At 41.6% G+C, this 27,553-nt stretch overlaps 1 pseudogene; it reads left to right on the forward strand.

Annotated features, from left to right (window-relative positions):
- Window positions 1-4,720: 4,720 nt before the first annotated feature.
- LOC139435653 (uncharacterized) lies at window positions 4,721-27,553 on the forward strand (annotated as a pseudogene).

Consider the following 27,553-nt stretch of genomic DNA (forward strand, 5'->3'; position numbering starts at 1 on the left):
CGTGAAGCGACGTCCGTTTGTGATGACGCTGCATAGCTGATCGTCTGACAGCAGCTCTGTCCCCGTTGTTTCCACACACACCCCTGCCTCTGTTAGTACACATTTACTGACACAAACATTTGTATCATCTGTTGTAGACCCAAATAAATAAAATTAAATAAGAACTCATTCTCAAAAAAGATAAACGCCATTCTTAAAATGTATAAACGAACATTAGTTGGATTAATATTGATTAGAGTGCACAATATAAATAAATAATTGAGAGAAGAAAAAGAGATATGTTATCTATCAAAACCCAGTTAGATTAACATTAATTGGATTGCACACTTTGTTTGTTTGGATATGTAGCAAATTAACATTTTAATAGCACTTAATGACTGACTGAATGGAAATGAAAATAAATGAAAATGTAAAACGAAAAAAGCGATCATGAAAATGTTTCCAAAAAATGAATAAAATGATTTTTGACCACTTTGTTGTTCAGATATATCACATTTGTAACTAAATGATACATTAATTGAAACAAAACACGGTATAAACTGAGGAGTGACTCCCGTGAGGTTCATGTATTTTCTTCACTGCTGGGAAACTGCTCTCATGTCAAGAAGCATCAGATCAGTGCATGCACTGCCTCGTCCAATCAGTGAGTGATACACAGTAAGGGGGCGGGGCGAGTGTCTGAGGATTTCATCGGAGGATGGTCTGGTGGTTCCTCGATTATAGCCCAAGCGGCAAACTCTGGGGAACAGCCGGGAAGCCAATACGGAAATGCCACACACTGCAGTTCATACATGGGCCGCTAGGGACTGGCTGCAGAAAGGAGCAATTTCCATAGACCCCGATGTTAAAATGCCCAACTTTACAGCAGAAAAAAACATGTTTCTACCCATGGATGCAATAAATATTATTATCGATATAGTTAGATTACACCTTCATGATTATGAATCTGTGAGTGAATTGTTTTCTAACACGACCCTTTTATTTATATTAGGTCTTAAAGTTTTTGCATAAATTAGGGCGTGGTCACTTTGATGGACACGTACATGCCTCACTGTCAGCTAACAGCAACTTGTCCACTCTGCTAGGCTACAACCATAGAGGCTACAACGTTAGTTAGTCGTAGTTACTGTACTTGACCCTTTAGCTTTAGCCGTGTTCGTGGTGATTGTGCCTTTTAGGGAATATTGTTACAAATACCAGACAATTAAAATGTCGTGCTGTGCGCTTGAATGTACTAACAGAACTTCCAAGAAGTCTAAAATGATAATATTATACATGTTAACCCGTTTGCAGGTGTTTGTGTGCTTGGTAGATTAGCTTGTTACTTATTAGCCAGCTAAGGACGTAACACTTTATGCATACATATACATTTTAGTTTATGATTCAGCCTTGGGTAAGACTTTTATAGTCTATGGCGCCCATAATGCTAAACGGGAGCAAATGTTAATAGGGGACCCAATTATCCCAGTGGTGGCCGCCGGAGCTAACGGAGTCGCAGGGGGCTAGCTCCAGCCGGTGTCCCGGAGCTAGCCCACTGCGGCTCCATTAGGTCCGGCGGTGGAGTCCGTCTTTTCTCAACGTGTGAATGACAAGCATTAAGAATAACAAAATATAGCTAATTCTCTTGCAGATTGTCTCATTTGATTATGAATGTAACGTTTATATAGGGGAACTACACTGTTAGCAGTAACTTGGTATGCATGTATTTCATGTTAGCTTAGCTTCTTAGCCTGAGCTAGCTCTGTTTACTTCCAGTTCGGAGGCAGCAGGTCCCGCCTCGGCTCCGCCTCTTTGCCCTTATTTGGAGCAGGCGGGATTAGACTCTGACGTCACAGTCGAGCCCTTAGTGGCCGACTCCGCCTACTAAGGGCTTCACAGCAACTCTGCAGAATCCTATGGGTGACGTCACGGACACTACGTCCATTTATATATACAGTCTATGGTTATAGCTCCTCCATTATCGCTCCTCGCTCCTCCAGCTAAAATAAGGCCATTGGGACGCTACTCAAGATGGCGCAGACAAATCAACTTCCGGTGAGGCCGAGACCGAGGAGCGAGGAAATGAAAAATAAGAGAAGTGAGAAGGGCCCAGGGCCTTCAAGGTATTCAGAGAATACCCTGGAACACTCAGATAAAACAAACTAAAAATCGATTTAATTATATAAATAAAATGTAATAAAATGTATATAAAATGAATAAATGAGAATCGTATCTGTGTTGTTGATCTGTAATATTACAGTGTTACGTTGATTTGTTTGTCCTTCTCGTACCATGCACTACGCATTTCAGTGGTTTTGTGTTAGAAAAGAAAGCAACCAATCAGATCTTGTTCTGGGTCTCTGGGTGGAATATCCTTCAACCAAGGTATTCTACATCCTTGATAGAATGCCCTGGCCGTTGCACTGAATGAGAGCGTACATTTGGACTGACAGTTTGATCAACCAATCATATATTGATTTGTAGCCAATGGGCGTATTCTTTCCCTCGGTTCCAGGGTACTCTAGAACAGGGGTTCTCAAACTTTTTGTTTATGCAGACCACTATTTATTATCAAGGATTTTCGCGGACCACCTCATATGCAAACCGTAAAAATAAGTAGGTCTACATATATAGTGTTAAAACGCAGATATTTTTTTATAGTTAATTATAGACAATCAAAAGTTAATTGAAGCCTATCTGATGCCTATCTTTTGTGACCGGTGTCTGTCTGCATTGCGTATGTTTCTCAAAGAGGACGGCGGACGGTATTTTAATTAGGTCATCCCAAACAATGCCACAAGTGCGCACGCGCGCAGTGCACTCACAAAACGGGCAGACAGGTCTACAAAAAACTACCGGTATGCTTAGTCCTACTTTAGTTACTGTACTGCAAAAAGCAGTACACACACACACAGACTCAAAACCATGGACACACAGGCATATAAATAGCATAAACAATGTATAGGCCTCAGTTGCATAAAGGCTTGAGCTACAGTATTGCAACTAAGCAGACAGCGCTGCTTCTCTCTCTCTGTCTATATCCACTTTCAAAATCTATTTAAATCTCAAAACAAACAAACTAAATTCTCAAAGTTGTCCTGAAATGTATACTTATTAGCCATTGTGTCCTTGGGCAAGACACTTCACCTGAACTTGCTCCTGTGGGTATTGTCCACAGTGACCATTGCATGTATATAAAAAATATGTATATGTGTAATGTGTATCTGTAAAGCGCTTTGAGCACTGGAAAAGCGCTATAATAAATGCAAGGAATTATTAATTATTATTATTAAATAAACGAAACGAAAAATATAGCCTACTCAGGGGTGGATCTAGAAAAAATATTCATGGGGTGGCAAGAGGGTGGCAGAAGATTTTGAGGGGTGGCATCCCCTGGCAGAAGTATACGCTGATTTAATCGCAGTCATATCAATTAATGTTAACTTGGAAAGCCAAAATATTTATATTTTAACTGAATAACATTAGGTGACATTATTGTGGCACATCAAATATAAATATATAAGATGGCAGACATAATAGAGAACCGCAGTGACGCGTCCTAAAACCCGGAAGTAAGTTAACATTTTTACCACTGCCGGTTCCTTCGACAAAAAGCTATGGAATTTCTCCATAGGGTTTTGGAAAATATCTGGAAATAAGGTCTGTGAAGAGACAGATCAGGTTTTGTTCTACGACATTAAATACATCAGCAGTGACCCCACTGGTGATTTTTGAAGAGTTTACGTGTGTGATGGTTGTTGACAAGTGGCTGAATAGGACAACAGAAGTTGTCGAGGCCGTTTTACGTCATTACACCGAACACGTAAACACTCCCGCTAAGTTTGTTTGCCCTGTTCTGCTTGAAAGCAAGTACCTGCCTCCTGCAAACTGTTAGAACAAACGCTTCAACTTGTACAATTTTGAATCTGTATTTTTTGAATATGGATCTTAAGTTGGCGTGATGTTGAAGCAGCTGTAGTTAGTTTATAGCATAACGTTAGCATTTTGCTTCTGGCTACTAGATTTATGATTAGAAAATTATAAAAGTAGGGTAGACATGTGGATATTATCGGGCTGAACAAAACGTGATCCGTCTCTTAAATCTTCATCTTCTCCACCCTCTTGGACCCCCCCCCCCCCCAAAGCCCCTTCCTCCCTTCTGTCAAGCAACTTTGTTAACCACTTTGAAAAAAAGGTTGATGATATTCGCTCTTCTTTCTCTGACTCACCTTTACTCACCGCTGGGTCACCAGACCCTCTTTCCACCCGCACACTAACCTCCTTTTCCCCTCTCTCTCCAAGTGAGGTTCTAACCCTCATTACCTCTGCCCGTCCTACCACCTGTCCTCTGGACCCTATCCCTTCAAACCTCCTTCAGACTATCGCTCTTGATATTCTACCGTTTCTCACCCATTTCATCAACACTTCTCTAACTTCTGGTCACTTTCCAAACAGTCTCAAGGAGGCAAGAGTAAACCCTCTCCTAAAGAAACCCACTCTCAACCCGTCTGATGTTATAAACTACAGGCCTGTCTCTCTCCTCCCGTTCCTGTCTAAAACACTTGAACGCGCTGTCTTTAAACAACTCTCCTGTTATCTCCATCAGAACAACCTTCTGGATCCGCACCAGTCTGGTTTCAAGGCAGGTCACTCCACAGAAACTGCTCTCATTGCTGTCACTGAGGAACTGCACACTGCTAAAATAGCCTCCCTCTCCTCTGTCATCATCCTGTTGGACCTGTCTGCTGCATTCGACACGGTGAATCATCAGATCCTCCTTCGCACTCTCCAAGAACTTGGAGTTTCAGGCTCTGCACTTTCCCTCCTCACCTCATACCTCAAAGACCGCACCTACAGGGTTACTTGGAGAGGGTCGGAGTCCGACCCTTGTCAATTAACTACAGGGGTCCCTCAGGGCTCTGTTCTTGGTCGCCTCCTCTTCTCCTTGTACACAAACTCGCTCGGATCAGTCATTAGCCCGTATGGTTTTTCATACCACTGCTACGCTGACGACACCCAATTAATGATGTACTTTCCCCGCTCAGAGACCCAGGTCGTCGCACGCATCTCTGCTTGTCTCGCTGACATCTCTCAGTGGATGTCCGCTCATCATCTCAAGCTCAACCTTGACAAGACTGAACTGCTTTTCCTTCCGGGAAAAGATTGTCCCACTCTTGACCTGACTATCAACATCGGCACCTCTGTTGTTTCCCCGACCCAGACTGCAAGGAATCTGGGTGTGATCCTAGATAACAACCTGTGCTTCACTGCAAACATCGCTGCTACAACCCGCTGCTGCAGATACACGCTTTACGACATCAGGAAGATACGTCCCCAGCTGACCCAGAAAGCGACGCAGGTTCTGGTCCAGGCTCTCGTCATCTCACGCCTAGACTACTGCAATTCCCTCCTGGCTGGTCTACCTGCATGTGCCATCCGACCTCTGCAGCTCATCCAGAATGCAGCTGCTCGTCTGGTCTTCAACCTTCCTAAATTCTCCCACACCACGCCGCTCCTCCGCTCCCTTCACTGGCTTCCGGTAACTGCTAGAATACACTTCAAGACAATGGTACTTGCGTACCATGCTGCGAATGGATCTGGCCCTTCCTACATCCAGGACATGGTTAAACTGTACACCCCAGCACGTGCACTCCGCTCTGCATCAGCCAAACAGCTCGCTGCACCCGCACTGCGATGGGGACCCAAGTTCCCATCAGCAAAAACACGTTGCTATCCTGGCTCCAAAATGGTGGAATGAGCTCCCCATTGACATCAGGACAGCAGATAGCTTACACACCTTCCGGCGCAGACTGAAAACTCATCTCTTTCGACTCCACTTCGAGCGATAGAACTATTAACAAAGCACTTATATACTAATAAAGGGCTGGCTTATCTAAAGCCAGTTGAGTAGCACTTGAAATGTTTTAGCTCTATGAAACCTGATGTACTTATATGATTCTGTTTTCTTCAAGTTTGTATTTTGTTGGTCGAACGCACTTATTGTAAGTCGCTTGGATAAAAGCGTCAGCTAAATGCAATGTAATAATAATAATGTAATGATTAAATGTGTGTCAACCACAGACCTTATTTCGAGCTATTTTCCAAAATCCTTTGGAGAAACTGCATTGGTTTTTCACGAAGGAACCAGAAGGAGTTTACTTCCAGGTTTTAGGACGCGTCACTGCGGTTCTCTATTGAATGCATTTTAACTGAGCAATAACTGAATTAGTTTATTTCACTCTTCTTCAGGGCTCGACAGTAACGGTTGCCAGGTTGCCAATGTCAAAAATGTCAAATGTCAACCACTTCTTGGCCTTTGGTTGCCATCAGTGGCAACCAGTTTTTAACATAAAGAAATAAGGACAGCAAACAGCAAAATGTGCACCCCTTAATAGATAAATGTTAATTATTTGTTGTATTAAGAGTGATATTTAATTATTGTTGTGACCAGTCGGAACCTGATACTTAAAGGGGACCTATCATGCAAAATGCACCTTTGTACGTCTTTTATACATGAATATGTGTCCCCGGTGTTCCAGGGAACTCACCAAGTGTCAGAAAACACAACCCTCTCTATTTTCCTCCTTCGCCAAATCTCTAAAAAAGGGGCTGCAACGGATCTGAAAAAAACGGATCCAGATTTCAATACTTTTCTACGTCACAGAGAAGTCCTCGGCTTATTGGTCAACTCTCCACCTATCAGGGGAATGAGCCACGGTCACGTGCATTGCCAAACCTCTCATTCGCATATAGGCTATCGGCAGGCTAAATCAACCCACATCTGTGTTTTTGCTTGCTCTTGCCAGGATGTCTAAGCCAGTTAAACGTTGTGCTGTTGTTGGCTGCAAGACTCGGGACAGGGGACTGCATGCAATGCCATCAGTGGAAAAAGAAATGAATCTGTGGCTAGACTTCATTTACAAGGGACATATGCCAGAAGACCACGGCAGATTTCTGTTTGTGTGTTCCAAACATTTTACGACGGACATGTTTATGAACTTGTCTCAAGTCCAACACGGATATGCCTCCAAACTAATGCTAAACCCGGGATCAATATCAACCACCCGGGACCAGGCCAGTGAGGACACATCCAATTTTGAAGCTGTAAGTTTTTATTTAGCGGTGTTTTTCCTGATAAAGCTATCTCTAGCTTGTAGCATGTAGCATGTAGCTTCGCCGTATCAATGTCGCCTCAAACCCAAATAGTAATCGGTTAGGTGTTTATATATTTTTGTAGCATTTTATTTTGTACGCTCCGCAGTCTTTGCTTTGTCATTTGAATTATCAGGCATTTGCTAACATGTTCAGACATACTGCCGTAATGGCGATCTGTGTGAAGGCTGTAAAGCCACGCCCTAGGCGATAACACAAGTATTTATTCTCCTATTTATTAGTATTTTGTATCCTCTACAATCATATTGAGTAAGTTATAATAACAAACGTAAGCTACGCTACGCTAATGAGACATGCCGTTTTTTCCAGCGTTATATGTAAAAGATTTTGTGATTGTAGTCTGTAAGAACGATCAGATAAAGGCTAAGCAAAGAGCTTTGCTAAATAGAGAGCTTTGCTAAATAGAGAGTTTTGCTAAATAGAGAGTTTTAGCCCCATCTTTTGGGATTTCAGACTATATTTATCCAAATAGTATTTTCTCATCCTGAATACTAAGTTGAGATGATTTTGTTCTAACTATGTGTTCTTCTTTACAGGCCAGCACCTCACATACTTACTAATTAGTGACAATTTGTACATCCTTTGCTATTATTTACATTTTTTTTTATCATGGCGGAAATGAAAGACTGTACCTGGCAGACCTGCACTACAATGAAAACGCTGAGCGTGCACAAGCCACTACATCCACTGGAAACCCTCTGTATAAACTGCAGTTCCCAAAGGCCAGGAAGGGAGAATGCAGAGCAAAACCAGTAAAGACTGACCCCACATTCCGTAAGTGTTTAAAATATTTATTATACAACTATTTACAAATATAAAATAAAAAAATTAGAAAGAAGTTTCAGTTTTTTACATGCATATACTAATCTAAACCACATTTTTTGTTGTGCTTTTTTTACCATTGCACAGCCCTACGCGGCCAACTTGATGGACCTCATCTTCGACCAAGTCTTTGTGGACCCTGCACCATTATGAGCGACCTGACAGGGAGGAGGTCATCGCCGGGTATGCGACACGGTTCAATTTGGCTGCTGTCTGAACCCAACATCGACATTTCACGGATCAGGAAACTCCCTGCGTATCCTGAGGACAACGCAGGCTGGAATCACCACTCTGATCCTGCGTCCAAGGAAGCTCCAGCACCAGCTCACAAAGCTTCTGTAAAAATATTTAGTGTCATTTATACAAAATACAAGTAGGCTACATTTAGTTTTTTTTTATGGGTTTTTTTAACCGTTGATTTTGACAATAAAGTTCCAAGTTGATATCAAAATGTGTCGTGATTATTCATGTTTGGATGGGTAAAGAATATTCTGATTTCAAAAGCATAAGGTTGTGTGTGTGTGGACCTTTTTGTCGTACACATGGGTGTGTTATGCCATTGCTGTGTAGTATATAATATAATAGTACATGTACAATGACAGAATGAAAGATTGCATAAAGCCATATACACCAGTATTTATTTCCATGAACAATATTAGCATTCGTTTTACAATTTCAGGCAAAACAAACAAACCACTCACTGCTCTATTTGCCTCAACTGTCATCCACCATGTTCAGCTCTGTAAATATGCAACGCATTCTGCAGGGAGAACACATTTAGGCACACAGGCTCCAATCCAGGATGGTCCACCATACAGGTTACAGAGTCCTCAAGTTACTGCATCCGTCTTGACACATTGTGATAAACATATATTGAATGACATGTGAAAAATGTATTTAAACAGACAACTTAGTAAAGCTATCAAAAATGTTACCTGTGGTATCTCCATGCAGCACACATTCTCCATTCAGAAGGTATCGTGGCGCAATTTGCACAAAGAAGTCAATAACTGAGCTTTTAAAAACACATGAAACTACACACATTGCTGACAACTTGTTGGAGTTATACTTTTTATCATCCTAAGTTATTCAACTTTCCAACGGTTGTTGCACGATGTTGGAAGAAAAGGACTGTAAACTATTAATAAACGCAATGAGGCCATTGTATATATGCTGAAAATATGAATGTCTCCCTTTATAAATATATATATATATCGCTGTTTTTGCGTTACAAACTGTACACATTGCATTCTTGCTAATTAGCCAAAATATGAACGGAATAAGGAGCAAGCATCGTAACAGAGTAAAATAAATAGGGACAACAGCTTGTCAGCTAACCATTCAGAAACGTCCTGCTGCAACTGAGATTTTTGCACCTCCACCAAAACCTCCGCTGCTTCAGGGTCAGTTTCTGGATCAAATTGATAATATGCTTGAACACATGCATTGCTCTGAGACAGAGATGTTCACAAGTCTTTTTTTGCAAGTCCAAGTCAAGTCTCAAGTCTTTGGTCACGAGTCCAAGTCAAGTCTCAAGTCTTTGTGGGGTGAGACTTGATCAAGTCTCAAGTCTTTGGTCACGAGTCCAAGTCAAGTCTCAAGTCTCTAAAAAAATAAAAGTCTCATGTCTCTTCTGGTTGTAATAAGCCTTCTATTGTCTTCTGCTATCCAGTCTGTTAAGAATACTGCACAGCTATATCTAAGAAATTCAAAGCATTTACTGTGTTATTATACACTGGGTCTCTAATGACATATTTTAAGTCTACTATTAATAAACATATTCCTCTATCCTCTCACTCAAAGCCAGTGTCATGGTAACCTGATAAACCTGTAACATTAACGTTACGTGGTCAACAATAAACCTGTAACCTGCCTATAAATCCACAGATGTATTTATGTATGTAACTATGTATTTTTGTATATACGTTTAACGCAACGGAACGTAATGATTAACGTTACCGACCTTTTTTATGTCATGTCAAGAGTTGGATGTCAACGCCACTCAACTCAAACAAGTGTGACAAGCAAACATTCACTCATCTTTTCAAATATTCAGTTACAAAGCTAGCAGCAAGCTAAGTTAACATTACATAGCTGATGCTGAGCTAAACATGTTTGCTAACCGTCCATATGCGTTAATGTGACTGACCTCTCCGGGTGACTTTTCAAGTGCCTGATGAAATCCGACGTTGTTGCGCCAGCATCCTTGATTTTGATATTGCAGACTTTGCAGTGTGCGCTCCTTTTGTTGGTGCCGCCGGCGTTTTGTTCGAAGTTTTTGTAGTTGAACCTAATTACAAGCGGTACAGCCGCAGGTGTGCCGCCGGTCGCTATTGTGTTACTACGAGGTAGTAACAGAGGCGCGCACGTCTGCGTAATGAGCCCGGCTAAAGTAACTGGATGGCCTACCTGCCTGTCAGCCTTCCATCTGGGCACAAACTGATCTCGTGCCCTCATTGGTCATGTGCGCGTTCGTGTGTGTTGGAGGAGGCGGGCTCTATAAGGAAGTAGCAGCCTCTAGCAGATTATCTCCGGTTGTGTATTTTCAAATTCTAGCGATCTCGAGCCGGTTTCTCTCAAATGTACCTACCCCACATTTAATACGCCAAAAATAGAAAACACAATGATTGTTCACGAGTCCCAACACACGAGTCCAAGTCGAGTCTGAAGTCTTTTGGTCACGAGTCCAAGTCAAGTCTCAAGTCTCTGTGTGCGCGACTTAAGTGCGACTCGAGTCCGAGTCGCAGACTCGAGTCCCCATCTCTGCTCTGAGATGACATGTTTATTCGACACTCGTAATCACAGCAAGCATGGTAACGTGACTCTCGCCGGCTCATGCCTGCTCTTCTGCAGGGGGGCGTGGTCAGCTGCTGCTCAGAATTTTCAAAGACGGGCTTGGAATAGAGCGAAAATGAGCGAAACGAGGCATGTCCAAAAAATGATCTGTTTGGTATTTTGAAAAATAAAATGTATAAATATACCTTATATAGGTATGGTCATACACTATATCATTTAAATATAGCATGATAGGTCTCCTTTAAGTTGCACGTGCATTGGTGTGATTACGGAGCCAGAAAGCGATGCGCGTTTACTCACGTGCGCCGTGTGTTTGTTTTACAAAAAATGGCGAAGCAAATTAAGTTGTTTGACTGTGGGGTAAAAAGTTCGGCCAACACGTCAACATCTCAAACGAATGTTCAAAGTGATTCAACTGATAAAGCGCAAGATGAACCCGAACGAAAGCAAAGAGGAAATGTGTAAAGTCTTGGGAGGCGAAATATATATGTACATTCTGCTCCATTGTGCATTCACTTCCGGTAAAAGTTCCTTCAAAATAAGAGTCCCGATCTTATCAAAATAAAAGTGCTAAACGAAACTTTACCATAGGAAAATATTGGCATACAAATATAATCACTGCTATAAAAAGGTAACACATTTAAAATATAGTTAGACATATTAAAGGTAATTTACAGCATTAATAATGAATATCTAATTCTTAACTGTGAATGGTTTTCATTTATTTAACATTAGAAATGTAATAGTCTGGCCAATGACAGAACCACAATCAAGACTTCAATGCTGAAGGGCCAATGGATCTATGGTGGGGATCAGCACAAAGGTCAAGAAAACCCACACGGGAGACAACGGATGACCAAGAAACTAGTGACTTGCTCAATTCATTTGTGAGGGATCTGTGAAGAACATGAACAGCTGCACTACTGGTATTTCAACCCAGTCTCACTGCCTTTCGTGTTATAGTCACGACATTTAATCTATTGATTTGTGTTCACCATCACGATTTCCCCCTTTTTTTCGTGTCACACAGAACGATTTTAAAAGCAATGTATTTCTATTGGTAGTATGTTTCGTGCCTGCAGCACGTATTTTTGTCCGTTTGGGTCTTGGAAGACCGGAAGCTGTGTGGTTCATAAAAACATGTTCTTACTCAATATCAAGCCACGATTATTGCTTTTATTTTAAATCTTATAATGTCGGACTTTTTTTGTCGTCTGTGAGGAAAAGAAATGGGGCTCAGTGCCTCAAAATACTAAAATGTGTATTTTTTTAAATCTTTTCCTTCTAATTTGTTATTGTTTTCTAAATAACACACTGTTATTTACTCACCAATAACATACAATTATCCTTGTTTTTATTTATTTGTTTAATTCTATAATCTCGGGCTTTTTTGGCGTCCGTCAGGAACTTAATTTCAAAATAAAAATAACCGGAAACAGACGTAGGCCTCTAAGGGACATATCGAGCATCATTGCGATAAACAGCCACTGAACTGATTACCTAAGATCCTCAGCTATGGTTTAAGCTCGCTGATTGGATGTTGTAGCCGCAATGCACGTAGGGATATGATGTTAATGCGATATGAAATCCGAAAAACATTTCTGAGTTTAGGATGGCCGAAGACACTACACTACCCATAATCCCCAGCTATCGTTTAGGACTATTGTCCCCGTGATTAATCTTCAAGCTCTGGGATTGGATGTTGGAGTGGCAGTGCGCCAAGGTTACGCCGAGTGTCAAACAGCTGTTTGAAATGGAACGAAACCACGCCAGACTATCCAAAATTGGAATCGAATGCCCCCCCCCCACCCAGAACTACACATGCTGGCTATTGTGTTTCGCAAAATGTTCTATGGGACGTCTCTACTGAACGTTTTCGTTTTTCCCACAATTAGAAGTTGCCAGTATTAAAGACATCGGTGTTATCAAATGTAAAACATATCATTAATAAATGGGTGAACATCGCTTGTATCCATAATGCGCAGCATTAATATATACCCACATGACAGCTCATTGTTACTTTCTAATTCTACAATTCAGAGGTTAACCTGGTATTTTTACTCCACTACATTTATTTCAGTTACTTTGCAGATTCTGATTAATGATGTGAAATATAAACAACCCTTAAATCAGACACCTGAGTAAAATTCAGGTAAGGTGATTGTCAAGTGCCAACAATCAGGAGAGATATTTGATTGTTGGTGCTTGAGAAGACTAAACATTTATCTGCAATTGACATGAATGTAAACGAGTAATAAAGTATATTCATTACTCATTATTCTATACTAATAGTTAATTAAAGACTGTATATTATGGCTATTTTGCACACCCCTTTCAAGATTTCAAGATTTTCTAAGGTTTATTGACATATCATATACACAACTATGGTGTAGTTATGCAATGAATGAAAAACTTGGGTCGCAGGTTCCTCAACAGTGCATTACAAGACATCTATCGATATGTGTTCCGGAACTATCTATATATAAAAAAACACTGGCCGTTTCTCAATCTCGAGGATACTGTCTTGGTAGTCGCATACTTCCAAGTCACTTCCTTCAGAAACGAAGCAAGTATACTTCCAAGCCACGGCTTCGGAAAACAAAGAAGAATGGAACAGGCTAACAAGTGTGCCACTCTCTCTAACGGTTTCAACATAAACTGTACCGAAAAGAATTACCTCACGATGTCTATCTAATTATGAACTTGCCTTACTTTCACGGAACACATTTTTGGTGATAACAAATGTAACAAAGCAACATATTTACCAACACATGTTCTACGCCACTACATACTTACATTTAAATGTGTGCTGCGTCGGTTCAGCCATTCTCCGCAAGGGTTTTTGAAATTGGTCCGTGCGCAAAGCATTGTGGGGATTTTAAGGACGCGAAGTCTACCCAGGATGCGGCCTCGGTGGAATTCCAAGTATGCTGGACATTGGAACGGTCCTGCTGCGCCACTTGATGACGTAGCATCCTTGAAATATTGGCTTGGAAGCCAGTATCCTCGAGATTGAGAAACGGCCACTGCTAGAGCCCATACTGTGTTCCCTTTCGCGTTTACTTCCTGTCCGTCTTCTTCATCTGTTCTCTTTAGTGTTTACTTCCTGTCTATCTTCTTCTGTTGATTTCTCTGATGTCTTTTAAAATCTTTCCTTCTCATGCGCTCTTTTTATTTTATTTACTAGAGGCAGTTCAGCCATCATGAATCCAAAGTTTTGTGCTGTACACAAATATAAAAATGATGCATGGTGTATCTGATGGAAAAAAAAGACTGTTGTGCACATCTGGCGGACTTCTTTCTGTGGATTGATATGACTGCACAGTCCCCTGATCCTCTTGTAGCTACGGTCTATTCTCATTAGCAGCGGTCTCTTAGCAAAACATTAACAACTGAAAATTGAGAATTCAACTAAGCTGTGTGTTAATACAAGTTTATACTTACTAATATAGAAATCAATTTGTAGTGGAAAGACTGTACGCAATTTGTAGAAGATATAAAACTAATATCTATGTCGATTGTTTAAGAACAATTACCGTTTATTCAGTCTGCTGTAGACCATTTCACTTTTATTTTTAATCAAAGTGTTGATAGACATTAGTGCATCAAGAGTTTCAAGCATAACAAGACAAAATTACTCTTAAAGAACAATTTGCTTCAACATTGTGTAAATATGTTCAATCAAAATGAAAGAACAAAAACAAAAACAGCTGATTTAAAAGAAAATAATTTACAAATATAAAGTCTTTTGGGTGCTTATCTTCTCTGGTGGAGATATTTCAAATGCCTCCAACTGTGCTTCTGTTTTCAGCCCAGACTTCCATTTGGCATATGTGCTGGAAAATCACAGACAAAAGGTATTAATTCAATGATGTAAAACTGATCAAATGTAGTTAAAATAATGAGCCGTCTGAGAATAGCACTTACATTATAATGATCAGAGTTCCTACAACCTAGAAATAATCCAATAACAACAGAACAGCAGTGAATATTTCAGAACGTAATTTCTTTCACACAAACTGCTCTAATTGAATTCTCATTCACTAAAGTTTGCATGTCCAACCTAGTGTTAAAAAAGTCCAAGTAAATGTGTAAACATCTGTATTTTTACTAGTTATTAAGGTCGGGCTACAGCTACATACATTACATATTATTTGCATACCTTAAGACCCAAAAGATTGAGATCATTTAAAAATATTTTTTTACGAACTCTGTTTCCTGCTTTCTGGTGAATTTCATTTAACACATATATCAAAATAAGGGAAGTGTAACAGTATTGACATTACAATACATATTCTTAAGTTTGAAATGAAGCTCAGCGCAAGTTCAGACAGGAAGACCTAACACTCCGTATTGCTCGTCATGGCAATACTCGCTCCCTCCACTGGATGACAGGGAGCGCCTCTCCTTAGCCAACATATCACTTCCCTCCATTCACAAGCCTAATTATGGCACCTGTTAATCCCTCTACATATGCTCTCCCCTTTCCTATCAGCTGTCTTCCAGGCGTCAACGCGCAAGCAGCAGCAGAGCTTCGTCCCAGCTCCAGGCATTATTCATCAGCTCCGCAGTCTGGCGGATTAAGCTACAGACGGCGTTCCCCAGTTCGGCTAGCGGGTCCAGCCGGCCGCCCCGCAAACCCGGACGCGGGAGGAAAAAACAAGGAAATCGGGCTCCACGGAAGTTCCTCCGGGCTTAATGGAAATGGGCTTCTTCACGCAAACAATTGACGCACGCCTTCAGTCTCTCGAGAGGGCATCACTGGCTCAAATGCGGCGCTTCCGGCTTCACGCGGAACGGTCCTCATCGCAGGCGAAGCTTTACCCATTCTGGCTTCAAACACAACCCCTCCTACAGGCAGGCAGGCAGGGGTTAAGCTACATCCCATTGAAGTTACTTCCTCCTGCGCCTCACCTCTAAAACAGGCGTCAGGGTAGCGCTGGCAAAAGGCAGTTGCAACAAATTCACGAGATGTTTCGTTATATTGTCATGACATTAGGGTCATGCAGAGCGAGATCGCTACCCCTTTAAGAGAGGGGCGTGACGCGTGCATGTGTGCGTGGGTATGGTAGAGCGAGCGAGCGGGATACATGTTTTCTAGAAGTAAACAAGGCAGCAGAAAAAGGATAGGTCTGTGATCTTGCGAATCTATCTCGCGAAACAGAAGAGCTAAATAAATGCAACGACCTCCCAAGAAGAGCTCGCCTCTCTCCAGTCTTTCCGATAAAATGGGTTATTGAACCCGAAGCGTGTTGCTTCTGCTGGGAGACGACAGAGAGTCAATCATTGGTGATGTCATCACGTGTGTTTTACGCGCCGTTAAGCTCCAACGTATTGGTCTTTTATCGGTACCGGAGACATCTATAATAGGCTATGTCATGTATATTGCTAAAAAAAACGAAAATCGCAACGATTCCCCGTTCTGCCCTTATAAATCCATGATCAAATTCTGCATCTTAGACCTTTTCATTAATCCTCTCTCACCACTATTTCTTATTTCAGGGGATATTCCCTTAACTCAACGCCAGTTCAATCATTACTTAAAGCAAGTTCTCATTAGATCCGGCTTATCACCCCAATTATTCTCGGGGCATTCGTTCAGGATAGGCGCAGCTACCTCCGCTGCTATCAAGGCGTCTCGTCCTCATCCCTGCAACAACTCGGACGATGGTCCTCCTCTGCCTTCACATCCTACATCCGCCCGGACATCAGTGCCGTGCTGGCTATCCAAAGGTCCCTCATACATTACGTCTCTTCTGATTGAAATGTAGCTCAGCGTAAGTTCAATCAGGAAGACAACATCATCGGGCGTCACACGTTATCTCAATAAGTGATCAGGGGCATTACGCCCCGGCTAGCCAATCATCGCACCTGCTAACCCCTTTAAATCTGCTCTCCCCTTCCTCACTCAGATGATGGAAGACAATCTTAATCACTCAATCAGTTTATCAGCATCTATGACTCATCCTGGCGCACTTAACTGCTATTAAGCTATACTATATCGTGGGTCATGTCTCAGCATTTAACTAAGTGTACGTCTTTTCGGCGTGCATTCTGCACTTCATTCATATTCTCGGGTTTGCTCACTTGGCTCGCGTCAATCAGGTTATGATATTCATGCATTACTGTACTCCAGCTAACAGCTCGTGCTTACTTATTTACATCTCCCTCTTCGCCCGGACATCGGCTCGTGCTGCAATCATATTCTTAAGTTTGAAATGAAGCTCAGCGCAAGTTCAGACAGGAAGACCTAACACTCCGTATTGCTCGTCATGGCAATACTCGCTCCCTTCACTAGATGACAGGGAGCGCCTCTCCTTAGCCAACATATCACTTCCCTCCATTCACAAGCCTAATTATCGCACCTGTTAAACCCTCTATATATGCTCTCCCCTTTCCTATCAGCTGTCTTCCAGGCGTCAACGCGCAACCCTCCTCCACCCCTTCGCCTCCTGCTTCCAACTCAGGGCCAAGCTCAACCTTCTCCCTTCCAACCGGACCTAACCACTTATCACCACCACCAGGTCTAGACCCAGGGGGGTTCATCGGAAACGGTTCTTTCCCTTCCCGAATGATGTCCTACAAAACCTGGGCCTAGTCGCCAAAACACATTTCATTCACTTGTTATAAACTGTCATCATTATGTTTCATTTATATAATGTGACCGATAATAAACATGTATTACATACATCACGTCTCTCCTGATTGAATTCTTGTTCTGTCTGAAAATGACTCCATACTTACAGTTGGTATAGGCAATTCTTCCATTAATGCATTGAACAAGGCGGCTCCAATCATACCATCCACACGGAATATACGTATCCACTCCTTCCTTTACGTATACCAGGCCTACTTGAGATATTGTAACATCGACCATCCTCGTTTGAGCAGGATCTATGACACAGAAAGCCACTGCACAGAAAGAAAAACGTATGTATAATTACTCGGGTAATATATTTGGGTGATATCTTTTTAGGAAGAAAAACGTTGTTATGACTCGTTTATACCTTTGCAGGATGGTGGTTCTGTCCACTTGCCATTGCTTTGACACGTCACAATGTCTGGACCCTCTAGTGTGTAAAAGCCATTACATTTGTATGTCAAAGATGTTCCGCTCTCTTGCACAACATCTCCGTTTAGAAGACTTGGGTAGTCTCCACAGTTGGCGTCTAAAATCAAAAAGAGGCTATTAAATATTTCCATTTAACTTTAAAAACAGGCCGGTCAAAGTTCACGTGTTAACGCTTGAGATTGATCTGGAAACCTAAACCTTTTTAAAATATCTACGCAGACTATTCACATACCAATTGACAACTTCCTCCTATAATTACAGCTCATATGTTTACCATGAATTGTATGGCAGTAAAAAGGCAAAGAAAGCAGAGGAACTGGCACAAGCTACATGTAGTTCACCGACTGGACATCAGGAAGCAGTAACAGCACAATTGAATAAAAGAAGGAAAGGCATTTTGTTTTGTAATGTAGGAGCCCGTTTCTTGAAGTTTCTCAGGAGTGGAAGACACGGTTTCTACTGTAGAAATAGTTACTGCTTGCATTATGATAGCGGCAGAAAACAGGAGCATCTGTGTAGCGCACATTATACAGAGCGTGATCACAAAGGCTTGACAGCGTCTTTTGATGCTTTAGCTAATTTTCAGAAAGTTGACGGATTTAATGCCAATCATTTTGAAATCATCAAAACTGAGCTGAGATGTTTAACAATAAAATAACAAACCTATGATTTGTCTTACCAGTTTGTCATGCATTTCTTTATTACAACATAGCATGTGTATTTCTTTAATCTCCCAAAAATACACTAAGCATGGTTAATAATAGTATTTTAAACTTGTGATTAATCATGATTAATGATTTCCATCTATTGGTGGGGCTCTTCTCTAGAACTTTTTTTCAAATCAATAACATTTTGAAATACCTTGTTGACCTTATCTTCACAAAGTTCTGCAACTGGTTCTTCGGGGTTTGTTTTGCAGATGGTGACTGCTTAATCCACTCCCCCAAGAACTTAACATGACATGTTTTCCATATTGTACTTCTTTCTTTACAGTCTGGTTCATGTTAGCAGAAGTCATCACCATACTTGTCGTTAATGAACCATAAAATCAAACAAGTTGGTTGGTCGTAAAGAATATTCTCAGACAGGCAGAATAAAGATGATCTATAACTCAAATTGATGCATTATTTTCTATACAAAATGGGTAGTGGGTGCTGTCTTATGCCCTATTTAGATTGATTTAGATAACATCAGATATAACAACAAATATATTTAGCAACAGGAACATTTGTTAACAATGATGTTTGTGAATGCAAGTTGATGTTCGCTTGAAATGTAAAAACTAACGTCAGCCATACAGTGTAATGTTGTTAACACTCTCTGTAGTCAGATCTAGTAGAGTGTCATTTTTTCTCTTGATTAGCTGTTGTTTGCTCACATTCACTTTTCCAATTGGAGTTAACTGACTGACCGCTTTTGAGTGTCATGAGAGCCAGTGGCAAAATCAGAATGCTTAATTTGAGCTACGCGTTTTTTTAAGCTACCTTCTTCTAGCTGAAGTCATTCCACTGCCGTCTGATGTAAGACACAGGCCTTCAGATAGGTTTATGGAGAGATCAGATCAACGCATTTACCCACTCATATTTAATACTGATCAATAAACTACTGCCAATAGATGTAATGTGTCCTCCACCTGTTCCTCCCACTGTGGCTCCACCATGTCCAGTACTGCTGCCTGGGTGGGAATAAGACAACACAATCTTGTTCTGATGAACCCAGCCACATTTTTTTTCTTGTTTTGTATCTATATCTACGCCGGGATCCGGAGTCGAGGCTGATCCTCTTGCTGTAGTCCTGTGTCTTGGATCCTCTATCCTGAGTTCTGGATTAAGTCGTGGACGTTTCGGGTCGTGGCTGAACCTGTCTCTGCGGTCCTGCCTTGGGTCTCGTCATGCTGCTTCCCTGATGGCTTCCACAGGATTGTAGCTGACATCCTCGTGGATTCATCTTCTTATTACAGACACATGCATTTCCTAACATTCGGTCTATATGCTGTAAAATGTATTATCTCTTCGATTTACACACGGCATCTATTGCACGTCTGTCCGTCCTGGGAGAGGGATCCCTCCTCTGTTGCTCTCCCTGAGGTTTCTCCCATTTTTTCCCTTTAAACTGTGGGTTTTCTCAGGAAGTTTTTCCTTGTACGATGTGAGGGTCTAAGGACAGAGGGTCTAAAAACAGAGGGTGTCGTATTTCTCGAACTGATATTCTGAACAATCTGTGCTGTTGTATTTGCTGTAAAGTGTCTCTACTGTAGGCTATTTTTATTTTATGTACAGCACTTTGGCTCGACCAAAAATCGTTTATAAATGTGCTATATAAATAAAACTTCATTTGATTTGATTTGAATAAATATAATTCTACAAATGTATCTATGGAGAGATTGGAACAAAGGATTTTAATCATTCATAGTTTATAATTAAGCAATATCACGGCCTGAAGTGAGCTATTGCTTTTATAAAACGGTTACCAAGTGTGGCAATATGAAAGAAAAATACACACTCTAATTTAAATAGTTTTTATTAGTAAATAATGATGTTCAAAATAAAATCCGTTGCCTTCTGCGCGAAACATAGTGCGAGGTGGTTGCTATGCAACAACACTAACAGCTAGCGAACATATTAGACAGAGAGCGTTGATCCATTATTTGCCTATTTATTTAAATTCATGTGGATGTTGCCGTTTATTGTGCAGCCACTGAAAAACTGTCCAGCATCAGTAGCATGGCTTACGTGGTTACTTGTTGAGGTTGTCCTAGGCCAGGGGTGTCAAACTCAATTTCATCGCGGGCCACATTAGCATTATGGTTGCACTCAAAGGGCCGGTTGTAACTATATAAATATAAATATACATACAATTATGTATTATATTACATTATTGCCTCTGAATTGGATTATTATCGGATAGGGTAATAACTTCGTAATTAACTACGTCTGAAAGCAGAAGTCTAGGGCAAATAATTGCAAGTCTCTTCAGTGTGCATGTCACAAAATGAGATGCATTGCGGGACATGTAGTTTATGGGCAACCTGTTCTGTAAAGTGGCATGTAACTGTATAATAAACGTATTATAATCTGCAAGCTCTTGCGGGCCACATAAAATGAAGTCGCGGGCCGGATTTGGCCCCCGGGCCTTGAGTTTGACACCCCTGTCCTAGGCTGTTGCTTGGCGTGGCGAGAATATTGCTCCACTTTCTCCGGTCCCCGAGATTTGGCTTCCAGTAGCTCTGGAGAGAGCTTTCGCACCTGTGGCCAGAACTGGCCACTAACGGTCATAATTTCTCTGCTTTGTTTCAAGACCCGCATCAGAAAGCTTTTGAATGGTGGTACTTTTCCAGTTGGTCTACCTGCTCTTCACGTAGCTCTGCATGTCGTCGTTTAGGTGCTTTTTTTTCTGGAGATAGGCACTGCTCAATCCACTCCTCCATAGTAAGACCCCCCGGAGGTCGAAGTTAATCTTAAATGTTTCCATTTTATGCTTTGTAAGTTTGTTTCGTAACGGAAGAAATGTAAATATATTTATAAAACTGACAAGTCAAATCAAGCAATCTGATTGGCCGATAGTGTTTTTGCGGACCTCTTTGATTACAGATTTGAAAACATCGTTGCTTGCTTTAAAAGTAGCTCAATTCATGATGTCAGACCTTGTAAAGTATCTAGATATCCCTGCCCTTATGCCAAAGGAACTGCACACTGAATATGTGTTGCCGTTTGATGTGTATGTCTGGACCGCTGCGTAAAAAGGAGGGTTTCTGCCCCGTTACGGCCCGTCTACACTACAGCGTCGACAGTGTCGAAAGCTCCAATCTGCTCCAATCTGCCCATTCACTTTCAATGGGGTGACGTCACGTAGCCGCGCTTTTTCGCCGAACTGAATTGTGGGTAGCAGAGCGGTCCGTCTCAGGCGTCTCCGGCGACAGAAGTTGAACAATGTTCAACTTCTGTCGCCTGAGACGGAAGACGGAGACAGAGTAGCCAGCGCCAGCCAATCAAATCCCGTTTCCCAAAATCTGACAGCTGAAGCCGTAGCCAATCAAACCGCGTCTAAGCTGGGAGAGATATCCCGCCGTTCATTTCTATATTTCAAAAAAAGTCGGAGGAGAAACTAACTATCGCCGTAGCAAATCACCCGGTTTTGTATGACCAGACCCTCTTCACCTACCGGGATACAAACCGGAGGAACCAGGCATGGAGGGAGGTGGCAGAGACAGTGGGGGAAACTGGTAGGTTTTCTCCTGTTTGGGGAGTTTATATATATATTGCTCCCATACAATCCCCGGGGTTTTTTGCTTTGTATGTCAGGGGCGGGAGATTCATGTGATTGGTTGTTGGCCGTGTTGCTTGAATAAAATCCCCAAGCTCCAGACACGCCCAGCTCCAAGCTATTTTTGAAGCTGTAGTGTGGACGCTCCACTTCTCCGCTGCTTCCTTGTTCCAGTATGAATTGCTTTTCAGCCCAACGGTATACTGTTTTTCTCAGACGCGGAGGGATACTGACTTGTTGTGAAAAGTAACTTACAATTCTACCCGTGGTATGCGCTCAGTATATCACGGCTAAGAACCAATCAGATTGCTTGATTTGACTTGTCCGTTTTATAAAGGTAAATACACTACCTCCACCTGCAGGTTGTGTCCCACTGCCAGCAGAAGTAGTGTCTCCTCCACCTGTTCCTCCCACTGTGGATCCACCATGTCCAGTATCAGGTCTTCTGTCTGAGTGGACATATAAAATAAATATCAAGGCCTATAGAGGCTTCCTAATGACGTCACAGGATTTCGCGGCAGCCATGTTGGAGTACCACTCGTACCACTCTACTGGCGGGAGCGTTCAAAAATGGCGAAAATGAAAGGATACTACGAATCACTAAACCCGGAGGATAAGACCGTTTACAGAGACAAATGTGCGTCGATTGGTTCGGTGGACCCTTATTTGATTCCCGTTAATGATGACAGCACCGACATAAATTCATGGCCTTCACTTTCCTACTTTGATATCGTGAACTACCTTGTTTTTTCGCCTATTCCATTGTACACCATGGAGGAAATGAAGGCGTACAAAGGACTCTAGGCACATAAAGAGTTCACATCCGGGTGGATCCGCGACGTTTGCGTTGCATATCAAGGAGATGTGGCTGTAATAGCTGGAAAAGTGAGTAAATATTTCGTGAGGTCCTCTTCAGCTGGCTTTTTAAATATCCCTAAAGTCCCCCAAAATAAAATGGGTGAGGCTGCTTTTATCCACTACGCTACCAAGAAATATCAGAGGCCAACTCAGTGGACATTTTTAAACACCAGCTTTGTATTTATGTTTACTTTAATTTATAGGGATATCGTTGCATCAATAAACTTAGTCTTGTGTCTTATTTATTTTTATTATCATACCTTTTACCTCCTCCTGTCTCTTAACCTGTTCAAATGTTATATGTTGTTGCTATGCTGCATGTACCTGTAAAGGTCTTAACATCTGATCTGAGGGGAATTTCTTGTGGTTTATTTTTAACTTGTGATGTGTGCCATTTTGTAAAGCACTTTGAGCTACACATGCTTTATGAAAAGGTCTTTATAACTAAAGCTTTATTATATATTGCAATATATTTTAAATTACAAAAGTTGTGAACCTATTCTTGGTTGTCAGCTTCTGTTATGGGTTACCTAGCATAGGAATATGACAAGAGCTGACCACCCACTGGTTGTGTAAACAATCAGTATTTGAAAGTAAAGTTGGACCAAAATATTGGTGGTTCTAAATAGTCAACAATCCAATAATATTTTTGTATTTCATTTTTCAGGTATTGCATTCTCAGAGTATTGGGCTGCCGCCAACATGTCCGTGGGTACTGATGAAGAAGGATGGTGCCGTCATCACAGCTAACTGCAACTGCAAGGCTGGTTTGGGATCGACATGTACCCATGTTGCATTTCTCCTGTTCTACATTGAAACATCTGTACGGATACGTGGTGCCAAGACAGTTACCCAGGAAAAGGCGTATTGGCTTCTACCTGGATCAGTGAAGGATGTAACACCTTCCCCTGTTGCTGACATTGACTTTAGTTCGGCTAAAACCCGAAGGAATCGTTTAAGCCAAGCAATTGACAGTCTTGGTGATGCAGCTAATTTAACAACAACAACAACAACAACAACAACAACAACAACAACACCACCACTTTTACGTCACTCGAGGGAAATTCCAAAAGTGACAGATGCTGAGCAACAGTCTTTCCTGGCATCACTGAAATCTACTGGAAGGAAGTGTGCAATATTGACAATCTCAGCTCCACACAATGCCGATTTTGTCCCAAAAGTGACTTTGTCAACATTTCCTAAGCCGCTTTCTAGTTTAAAAAGTGAGAACTGCCTAGAAATGGACCATAAAGCGCTTACAGAACATTGCCAAGGGATCAATGTCGCTATCACCAAGCCGGAGGCGGATGTCATTGAGAAGGCAACAAAAACACAGGCCAAATCCAAACTCTGGTATCGATACAGAGCTGGGCGGATTACAGCATCTCGTATGAAGGCAGCATGTTCAACAAGTGCAAGTAAACCATCGCTTAGCTTGATTAAAGCTATTTGTTACCCAGAAGCCGCAACATTTAAAACTGCAGCTACTGAATGGGGATGTAATCACGAGAAATCAGCACGTGAAGATTACATTACAATTATGAATCAACATGACAGTTTCATTTGCCAGGACTCTGGGCTCGTGATATCGCCAACATTTCCATATTTAGGTGCTACTCCAGATGGTGTTGTGTCCTGCAAGTGCTGTGGTGTAGGTGTTTTGGAAATTAAATGCCCCTACTGTGTTGCTGCACCGTCAGACCATACATGTCTGGAATCACGTGACATAAACAAGACAATGCAGTATATAAATCAATCAAATAACCAAATAAATAAAAACAGAGGATGTATGATGGATAATGATCAGGGTCAAGGCCGGATTAGTACCTCCAGGGGCCCCTGGGCACTGAGTGCTCATGGCCCCCCCCAACCCACGTACCAACAAGTAACACCACGCCTACCCAATCCTACCAACATAGGCGCATTCACACCGCAGAACTTTTCCCACAAAGGTTCATGAGAACTTAGTTCATGAGAACTCTTTAGTTCTCATGAACTAAGTACAGATCGCGTTCACACCGGAATAAGTCCCTGGGGGTGGATTAGCCAAATGAAGCCGCTGACGTCACTTCTTCTTCTTCTGCTTTGGGTTTACTGGCAGGCCGCAAAGTCCCCAGCCGGAAGTCCCCCGGAGTTGGGGAAGGCTTCAGTAGAAGCTGCTGGGAGTCCCAGCAGCTTCCGAGTAAATCGCCAGAACGCCGACACCTCCTCATTTCCTCCAATGTTTTATTTTGTGTTGCCATAAGTTAGTCTCTCTGCGTTTCTGCGCTGGGCTAATGCTAATGCTAATAATGCTAATGCGAGGATAATAAAATGGCTGTTTCACAAAACTTTTTGGGAGTTTTACGGGGGCGTGGTTCAGCCAATCAGACATAGGAACCTTTTTCTCCCACGAAAGTCCCTGCTCTCTAGCAGGGACGGAAAAGGGGGTGAAAAGGTTCTCATGAACTCATTTTAGTTCCGGCTCTTTTTGGTGTGAACGCAACCTTTCGGAATTATATCGGAACTAAAGTGGGAAAAGTATGAACGCGCCTAATCCTACCAACATGACCAATATTTTGAATTTGCAGTCAATCTGGCATGTCTAATCGCACACCTATTTGTCAAAATCAGGGACGCAGCCACATAGTTCAACCACGGACACGGACCACGAATCATGCTGTCTAATCAGCATCTTGATATGCCACACCTGTGAGGTGGGATGGATTATCTCGGCAAAGGAGAAGTGCTCACTATCACAGATTCTTTCAGATTTGTGAACAATATTTGAGAGAAATGGTTATTTTGTGTATATAGAAAATGTTTTAGATCTTTGAGTTCATCTCATGAAAAATGGGAGCAAAAACAAAAGTGTTGCATTTATATTTGTGTTCAGTGTAATACGGGTCCTTTTTGACCCACTTATGGAAGAGTGTAGGGTCCAGTCACTCGTGCATCTAAGGGTTAAGAATAAAACGCTGTCTCTGTGTTGGTATGGTAAACATAATGAATGTTTAACACAAATGTCTAATATCTTTTAATACATTTAAAAATTAAGACTTTGTGTGAACACAGTTCAACAAAGCAAAAATATATATTATTTTTTAAGTAAGGTTACCGATGAAAAACAATGAAGAACTCTGTGTTAGAGGAATGTATTATTGGCCATAAGACTGTTAAACACCTGCACTTTGAAACAACATCCATAACATTAATCTGGCTGCTACTTAGAAATGATTTATCTAATCATATTCCAATAACTTGTATATAGAATCTTATTGAACTATTTCACTTTTTACTATTTTAGTTTTTGTATTTACTTGCACTATTTTCTTCTGTGTATTTGTTTTCTTGTGTTGCACTGTTTGAGGCGCCTGGGACCTAAGATTTCCATCGTCATAACTACACTGTAGCCATAGGCGGCGCGTGAGGCTCAGGTTTGGGAAGGCTAAATCACTTTTTTTTACCTGACGCTGCCCGCCTCCGGCGTCTATAGAAAAGAGATCAACTCAGTGAAAGCACCGCCTGCTGACCAATCAGAGCTCAGTGTGCGGAGTTTAAATCTATCAAGTCATATTACAGGAGAAAGGAAATACAGTTTAAACTGCTGTATGCAGAGAAGACGCCGACGTGTCACACTTATCATTCATATCACATTCAATCAGATCATCGATCATATAATATCATAATATAGCCTATTATCTCCTGACCTGAGTCAGCTGAGCCGTATCTGGCTGTGCAACACTCACAGTGTCACATACTGTATGCAGAAGCATTATTTTAAGCAACACATTAAGTTGACGAAACACTCAACTCAAATGTAATGAAAGTCAGATCCACTCGTGTCTTAGATGGGGCAGTGATATCATAAAACTGTTACGCTTTCAAACACTCGGTAGTTTATTTATTATTTAACCAGTTGTTCTGTATTCACCTTGCAGGTGGCTTGTATCCTGGATCATATGTTTAAATCATTGATGTTTAAAGTTCATATTTGTCTAATATTAGTTTACTTTTCATTAATGAAGTATGACGCTTCGCTGTCAGTACACTTGTCCCTGTTTGTGATTGGTTAAATGTTGCTAACCCCGCCCCTTTCACGTGAACGCGCTCTCAGCTGGTGAGAGAAGCCCTGGCTTGATTTACCGAGTTGATATTAACCAGCGTCGAGATCTCGTTTGTTGGGTTTAGTTTAGATAACTCAAACATATCCAGGGTTTGATCTGGCTTCGTAGTACAGGGCACAGGTGGCTGCATAGCAGTGCTAATGTCAAAGACACAAACATTATATTTTTATTTTACCAGGATGCAGTGACACAAATATTTGGGAAGGCTTAGCCTTCCCTAGCCTACAGCACCCGCCGCCCCTGACTGTAGCTATGTTCGTATGACCAATAAAAGCCTTGAACCTTCATGTCAAATGTATGTAGGTACTGTCAAACAAGAACAAACTAATATCATATGCTAACTGTCATCTCTTTTTTATTTTTGTTTCAGCGTCACCTGTCCCCAGAGGAGTTCCTCCAAGTGTTCGGCATGACTGTGGAGGATTTGGACCGGCTGGCTCTGTGGAAGAAAAATGATCTCAAGAAACAGGCCCGACTGTTTTAA

Source organism: Pseudochaenichthys georgianus, chromosome 17 (assembly GCF_902827115.2).
Source record: "Pseudochaenichthys georgianus chromosome 17, fPseGeo1.2, whole genome shotgun sequence".
Taxonomy (NCBI): Eukaryota; Metazoa; Chordata; class Actinopteri; order Perciformes; family Channichthyidae; genus Pseudochaenichthys; species Pseudochaenichthys georgianus.